Source organism: Oreochromis aureus, linkage group 9 (genome assembly GCF_013358895.1).
Source record: "Oreochromis aureus strain Israel breed Guangdong linkage group 9, ZZ_aureus, whole genome shotgun sequence".
In the NCBI taxonomy this organism is placed as follows: domain Eukaryota; kingdom Metazoa; phylum Chordata; class Actinopteri; order Cichliformes; family Cichlidae; genus Oreochromis; species Oreochromis aureus.
In genome coordinates, this window is record NC_052950.1 from 35,849,900 (window position 1) to 35,858,273 (window position 8,374).

Here is an 8,374-nt window from a genome sequence, read left to right on the forward strand (position 1 = left end):
GAAAAGGCTGTCTTGCAATTGTTGAGGTCACTAGTGTGCGCCCCATTTCTTCCAGGATCACTCTCTTTGTAGGTTTTAGTGGACTCCTAGTACTGTGAAGTGGTTTCATGGGACAAAGGCTTGTATTCCAAGATCTGGGAGACTGTAGAAATGAGCAGTGATGCCCTTCCTACCATCTTTCCAGAAAAATAAGTGATCTGGAAGCTGTTAGGCTTACTTAAAGCAACAGCACTTTCTGCACCTGCATAAACTCCCAGACACATTTACTAACAGTGTTTGTTGCTGTATATGCTGCAGCTGCAGCTTTGAATTTTTTTATTAATATATATTTTGTTAATATTTTGGCTATGGTGTCTTGTTATGAAATGTACAAGAGTAAAAGTGTTTTTAGCATGTGCTTCAAAGCTAAGTTTGACTGGGAAACTCAAAGCTCAATAGCCCGTATCAACAAAAATTCACTGCAGCCTGTGTAATATTTGATGCGTCATAATTTATTTCAGTTTATCTTGCAAATACATATTTGCGTTGCAATGTCATGCACAAACACACACAAATATTAGATCCTTAAGATCAAACCTGTGTCATTCTTTTGATCCACTGCAGTGTAGTAGTCAAAAAAAGAAGAAGTGAAGTGGCCACAAATGGCCAGGATAGAGCCCAGAGGGTTAATGCGTAAAATGTATAAAATATTATTGATTACAGGGTAATATATTAATGTATATGTGTATGTGTATGTGTATTGTAATCGTATCACCAGACTTGCGACCATATGTTCTGGACACTCGGGTAAAGAGAGGGGCTGAGCTGTCAACTGATCACCACCTGGTGGTGAGTTGGATCAGGTGGCGGGGGAGGACGCTGGACAGACCCGGTGCACCTAAACGCGTAGTGAGGGTGTGCTGGGAACGTCTAGCAGAGGCCCCAGTCCGCGAGATCTTCAACGCACACCTCCGGCAGAGCTTCAACAACATTCCGAGGGAGACGGGGGACATTGAGTCCGAATGGACCATGTTCAGCGTCTCCATTGCCGGGCTGCTGCATTGAGCTGCGGCCGCAAGGTGGTTGGTGCCTGCCGTGGTGGTAATCCCCGAACCAAATGGTGGACACCAGAGGTGAAGGGAGCCACCAGGCTGAAGAAGGAGTCCCATCGGGCTTGGTTAGCCTGTGGGACTCCAGAGGCAGCTGACAGGTATCGACAGGCCAAGCGGAATGCGGCTCGGGCAGTGGCTGAAGCAAAAACTCGGGTGTGGGAGGAGTTCGAGAGGCCATGGAAAAAGACTTTCGGACTGCCTCGAAGAGATTCTGGCAAACCGTCAGGCGTCTCAGGAGGGGAAAGCGGTGCTCTACCTGCACTGTGTATAGTGCTGGCGGTGCGCTGCTGACGCCGACTGAGAAAATTGTCAGGCGGTGGAAGGAATACTGAGGACCTCCTTAATCCCACTGACACGCCTTCCGAGGAGGAAGCAGAGTCTGGGATGAGGGAATGACCCGCCAATTTCTGGGGTCGAGGTCACTGAGGCAGTTAAACAACTCCTCGGTGGCAGAGCCCCTGGTGTTGATGAGGTCCGCCCGAGTTCCTGAAGGCTCTGGACGTTGTAGGGCTGTCCTGGTTGACACGCCTCTACAATGTTGCGTGGAGATCAGGGCAGTACCCTGGACTGGCAGACCGGGTGGTGGTCCCCATCTTTAAGAGGGGAGACCGGAGGGTGTGTTCCAACCACAGGGGATCACACTCTCAGCCTCCCTGGGAAAGTCTATGCCAGGGTGTTGGAAAGGAGAGTTCGTCCGTTAGTCGAACCTCGGATACAGGAGGAACAATGCGGTTTTCGTCCTGGTCGCGAACACTGGACCAGCTCTTTATCCTCTCGAGGATACTTGAGGGTGCATGGGAGTTTGCCCAACCAGTCTACATGTGTTTTGTGGACTTGGAGAAGGCATTCGACCGTGTCCCTCGGGGTGTCCTGTGGGAGGTGTTGCGGGAGTATGGGGTGTCTGGCCCACTGCTACGGGCCATTCGATCCCTATACAACCGTTGTAAGAGTTTGGTTCGCATTGCCGGCAATAAGTCGGACTTGTTTCCGGTGGGTGATGGGCTCCGCCAGGGCTGCCCTTTATCACCGATTCTGTTCATAATTTTTATGGACAGGATTTCTAGGCGCAGCCAAGTGGCGGAGGGCTTCACTTGGTGGCCTCAGAATCTCATCTCTGCTTTTGCGGATGATGTGGTTCTGATGGCTTCATCGGTGGGGCCTCAGCTCACACTGGAGCAGTTCGCAGCCGAGTGTGAAGCAGCAGGAATGAGGATCAGCACCTCAAATCTGAGGCCATGGTTCTCAGCCGGAAAAGGGTGGAGTGCCCACTCGGGTCGGGGATGAGTTCCTGCCCCAAGTGGAGGAGTTCAAGTATCTCGGGGTCTTGTTCGCGAGTGATGGGAGAAGGGAGCGGAGATCGACAGGCGGATTGGTGCTGCGGCTGCAGTGATGCGGACGCTGCACCGGTCCGTCGTGGTGAGGGAGCTGAGTGTAAAGCGAAGCTCTCAATTTACCGGTCGATCGTCCCGACCCTCACCTATGGCCACGAGCTGTGGGTAGTGACCGAAAAACGCGAGATCGCGGATACAAGCGGCAGAAATGAGCTTCCTCCGAAGGGTGGCTGGCCTCTCCCTTAGAGATAGGGTGAGAAGTTCGGCCATCCGGGAGGGCTCAGAGTAGAGCCGCTGCTCCTCCACATCGAAAGGAGCCAGTTGAGGTGGTTCGGGCATCTGACAAGGATGCCCCTGGGCGCCTCCTGGGTGAGGTGTTCGGGCATGTCCCACCGGAGGAGGCCCAGGGCAGACCAGGGCAGCTGGAGAGATTATCTCTCGGCTGGCCTGGGAACGCCTTGGTGTTCCCCGGATGAGCTGGAGGAGGTGGCTGGGAGAGGGAGGTCTGGGCTTCTCTGCTTAGGCTGCTGCCCCGCGACCCGACTTCGGATAAAGCGGATGAGGATGGATGGATGGATGGATATATTAATGTTAATATCAACAATAAGCTTTTTACTCTGAAGTTACAAGTATAAACAATGCTGTTGCATTTACACTTAATTTTTTACTATAAGTATGGACATGGAAACAAGTGGATATTTAATAACACGTTTAACTGGAATTCTGTACACTGAAAACAAACATCCATCCATCCATCCATCCATCCTCATCCGCTTTATCCGAAGTCGGGTCATGGGGCAGCAGCCTAAGCAGAGAAGCCCAGACCTCCCTCTCCCAGCCACCTCCTCCAGCTCATCCGGGGAACACCAAGGCGTTCCCAGGCCAGCCGAGATATATATCTCTCCAGCGCGTCCCTGGGTCTGCCCCTGGGCCTCCTCCGGTGGGACATGCCCGAACACCTCACCCAGGAGGCGCCCAGGGGCATCCTTGTCAGATGCCCGAACCACCTCAACTGGCTCCTTTCGATGTGGAGGAGCAGCGGCTCTACTCTGAGCCCCTCCGGATGGCCGAACTTCTCACCCTATCTCTAAGGGAGAGGCCAGCCACCCTTCGGAGGAAGCTCATTTCGCCGCTTGTACCCGCGATCTCGTTCTTTCGGTCACTACCCACAGCTCGTGGCCATAGGTGAGGGTCGGGACGAGATCGACCGGTAAATTGAGAGCTTCGCTTTTACACTCAGCTCCTCTCACCACGACGGACCGGTGCAGCGTCCGCATCACTGCAGCCGCAGCACCAATCCGCCTGTCGATCTCCGCCCTTCTCCCATCACTGCGAACAAGACCCCGAGATACTTGAACTCCTCCACTTGGGGCAGGAACTCATCCCCGACCCGGAGTGGGCACTCCACCCTTTTCCGGCTGAGAACCATGGCCTCAGATTTGGAGGTGCTGATCCTCATTCCCGCTGCTTCACACTCGGCTGCGAACTGCTCCAGTGCGAGCTGGAGGCCCCCCCGATGAAGCCATCAGAACCACATCATCCGCAAAAGCAGAGATGAGATTCTGAGGCCACCGAAGTGAAAGCCCTCCGCCACTTGGCTGCGCCTAGAAATCCTGTCCATAAAAATTATGAACAGAATCGGTGACAAAGGGCAGCCCTGGCGGAGCCCATCACCCACCGGAAACAAGTCCGACTTATTGCCGGCAATGCGAACCAAACTCTTGCAACGGTTGTATAGGGATCGAATGGCCCGTAACAGTGGGAAAAACAAACAACACATAAAAAACACAAATACGGCCAGGGCCTTCATCTGTCCATTAAATGTCAAACATCGCATTGACCCGTAGTCCCTGCTGATCAGCACAAGCTTTTAAAAAGAGCTCCATGTCCTCTGCAAACTGAAAAACAAAGAGGAAGAAGTCCCTCTACACAAAAACACTGCAGATGACAGGCCAGGCAAACATCTGTTGATCTGTTTGAATGCCTCCTCATCATGTGAGCCTTGAAGTTTTTTTTCAAGAAGACTAAGACCACAGTGAGGGCGTTTCATTTTCAAGGACTTTCCACAAGCCACAGTTTCATTTAGCACAGAGGGTAGAGCACATGAATGTTCTACTGAAGATTCAGAAAATGGTTTAGATACTGGAGACAAGACATCGAGAGGGAGATGTGGCTCCACGGAGAGTTCAGCGGGGAGCAGTCCTAAACGCTGACATGAGAAAAATTGCCTTGCCATATCCCCACGCTGTATGACTGTCATGTTACAGACAGGGCAGTGAAAGTGCACCGGCATATCATTTTGTCTGTAAGAGAGAAAAAACCCCAAAAAACAACATGTAATTTAAATGTAGTTTTATAGAATGTAATCAGTTTATCTAACAATCGGATTGTACATATTAACAAAAATATCCAAGCCATCCTCAATAATGAAAGCAAAATGGTGTGGATCACAAGAGCTCTCAGGAAATGTGGTGAACAGGAAAAAAAAAGTCAACAAAGAGACTGCAGAAGTGCTGAAAAGAAGAGCATATTTATAACTTTAACTATGAGGTATATTTAATACCAACATACCTTTGAAAGGCAAAGCATTTTTAATGTGTCCATTTATATGCTCCTGACAATAGGGCTGAAAGTGGGGCACAGAGGGCAGTGAAACAGCCAACACGTGGTGCATTCCTGCAATTCTGGCTTGGAGGCAGAACTCCAAATTGATATGAGCATCTAAAACAGAGAGAAAAACAGATAAACACCATATACACATTTAAGTTCAGGTTTTAGCAGAAATAACACATTACAGTTAGCATGTAAGAGATTTGTGGAGAAAATTCTTTACAAAAACATAATTTACAAAACACTTTTATTTGTGACATACGTATCTATTGACATATAACAGACAATTTAACAAAGGCTAACTAATATCTGGGCAATAAAAAAGCAGAACAGAATGGAATAGAGAATATTAGTATTTATAAATATATAAACCTCTTTGTGACAAACTTTACAATGTTTTTGCAGGTGGAATGAGAGACATGAATAAAGTGCAATATGCAGTAAATTGAACAATGTGCATTGATGTTACAGAGAGTGAAAAGTAGTTCAATAACAAGCAAAAAATAAATACGTTTGAAACTGACCACTAAATGCTAACCAGAGGTGTCAAAAGTACACATTCCTTACTAAAGTTTAGATAGTTCGGAGGTATGACCGTTGTTGTAACGCTAACAAAGTGCCAACGTAATCAGTGTAAGCAAACTAGCTGATTCCTAAAATTATATAATTATTAACTGCAAATTTATATATGAAAGACTCTGTCCCAACCTTTACGATCCACTTGCAAGATTTCCGCAGTCGATGATCCACACAGGAACGTATTTCTGCCTACTGTGGAGGTTACATGTTTCCGATTACTGTGGAGGTCACGTGTTTCCGGTTACTGTGGAGGTCACGTGTTTCCGGCTACTGTGGAGGTCACGTGTTTCCGGTTACTGTGGAGCTCCACAGTGGCTGCAGCCAGACCCTTCTCGAAACAGCGGGGGTGTCCAAATTCAGAGGCTGCTTCCTCCTGAGGACCCGGCCTTCGCGGTCTAAAGAAAGCCGGGTAGTACGTCACGAGCTCCCTCGGTGGAAAGAAACTCTGCCGTCTGCTCCTTGCTATCTAAAATATAACCGGGCGCTGACGTAAACTCTCAACCATCTCACACTTTGTTTAAGTAGTTTTCTGTTTGACGTTTATTCAGCTGTGTGAAAACCCCGGAGGAACAATCCCGAGGGATTAATAAAGTTAAATTTAATTAAATCTAATCTAATAACTTTAATCTCAGCCAAACCGATTTACCCACGAACAAATAAAACACTGAAAAAGACAAACAATAACATTTTTAAGTTATCAAACTGACTTATATATCATGTTTAACCCGAGTAGTGAAAGACCGTGGGGGTTTGAAAACGATGTGTCGATATTTGAAGTTTACACAGCTACATTCTCACCTGAAAATATGTTAAAAGTTTTTTTGCAACCCAGAAAGAGAAATAAGAGTAATATTAAAACTAAGTAGCTGCCGCCATTGTTGGAAACTGTAATTGGCTAGGCCGCGCTATGAATTCTGCGATATGGTTTTTCAATTTTGTTGTCCGGGTGGAAAATCGGGAGACATTCGGGAGAATGGTGGCTCCGGGAGATTTTGGGGAGGGGCACTGAAATTCGGGATTCTCACGGAAAAATCGAGAGGGTTGGCATGTATGGTTGTGGCAACATCACTAACCTTGTCAAACACCTCAGAGTAAATTATATCACAGAATATGACGAGCATATGTTGAGGTGAACTGAAGAGGAGAGGGACAGGTGCTGCTAGGGCGAGACAGACGTCTGTCACGGAGTCCTTTAGTGCTGCAGGCAGGCAAGGTGTTCAAATAGCGCAGAACTTCAGATTTTTTATTTCTATATGATGAACTCTGCATTATTAAGTGAGAAGAACAAGTAGTCTGATGTCCTGTAATCATTATGACGCTATAATTTGAGATACAATAAATAAAATAAGTTTTTGTACAAAGTATCGGTATCGGATCAGTATCATCGATACCACCCTGAATATTACTTGGTATCAGATCGGAAAGGAAATCAGTGGTATCGCACATCACTAGTGCGCACGCCAGCGGCTGCGAGACATTTATACAGCCGTATTTCGCACATGACTATGAAAAGCGGAAGAGGAAGTAGTTCCTTTGAATGTAGACAATCCGAATGATATAGTTAAGTTCAACAAAGACTGTTCTTTTTAAGGAAAATGAGATCTTTTAATGTCTCATCTGAGATGTTGTCCTTGTTTTATAGAAGTTTTATCGAATCTGTGATGTCTTTTTGTATCGCTGCCTGGTTTGGTAACCTGACGGTGAAGAATAAGAATCGGTTGGGACTTCTGGTAAAAACTGCTAGCAAAATTTCAGGGTGCTGGCAAGATGGACTTTTGGCAATTTACAATAGAAATGTGCTTAGAAAGGCTCATTCTATTATTAATTGTGTGAATCATCCACTTCACAGTGAGTTTGAGTTGTTGCCTTCCGGCCGTCATTTTAGAGTACCTCCGAGGACGACTAAAAGACTCCAGGTCTCTTTTATCCCTACTGCGTCTTATCTCCTTAATGGCAAATAATTGTCCTTGAACTTTCTATCATTATTATTGTCATTATTATTTTATAGTATTGTTCTGTTTATTTTTATCCTGCTGTTAAACTAATTTCCCCTTGTGGGACAATAAAGAAATTAAAAAAAAAAAAAAAAAAAAAAGTTTCTTTTCACTGTGTTCCTGTTAATGATAAACTACAAATTCACCCTAAATGACTAAAATATCAATATTTTAATGTGAGAATCGATTCTAGAACATAAATGATTGGTATTGAAGGAATCGATATTTCAGGATCGATCCGCACATCACTACTGCTAGTGTGTGTGTAGTCGCGTGCTGGCAGGAGAAAAAGAGAGCTGCTCTGCAGTATTTGATCCCTGAGAGACTGAAGTTTTTGAGTTGAAAAAGTATTAGATATAAGTTGCAACCAACTGTGCTGCACATAAGTTCGCTGGTTATCAGCTACCTTTCATGTTAAAAGTAGCCAAAGTGAGTAAACAGGGGAATGCTGCAGTTTTCTGGCGACTTTAGAAAGTACCGCGTGGAGCTAAACTGTTAGACTTCATTAGCTCTAGTTGTTATTAACTGCCTAAAAGTTCATCTCAATCTGTTTCCAGAAATAAGGTAACATTTAAAGTGCAACTTCTGTTTATTTTTATTCAGATTGATACGATGTATTACTGTCATTAAAGAAAAAAAACATACCCTGTTACGTTATTTAGAGCTCTGCATTCTCCGACCGAGAGACACCATACCATTGTCTTCGGCCGTGATGCACTGAGATCGGTGAGCATATGTTGTATGTCTCAGTTAGTTCAGGTCTCTTTCA

The 8,374-nt window shown here is 46.2% G+C and overlaps 1 long non-coding RNA gene across 1 annotated transcript; it reads right to left on the minus strand.

Moving 5' to 3' along the window:
- Positions 1-4,320: 4,320 nt before the first annotated feature.
- On the minus strand, positions 4,321-5,776 carry LOC120442025. Its single transcript, XR_005614474.1, has 3 exons — positions 5,741-5,776; positions 4,994-5,143; positions 4,321-4,725 (listed from the first exon to the last, which is right to left on the minus strand). It is a non-coding gene; the product is annotated as an uncharacterized LOC120442025 (long non-coding RNA).
- Positions 5,777-8,374: the final 2,598 nt, after the last annotated feature.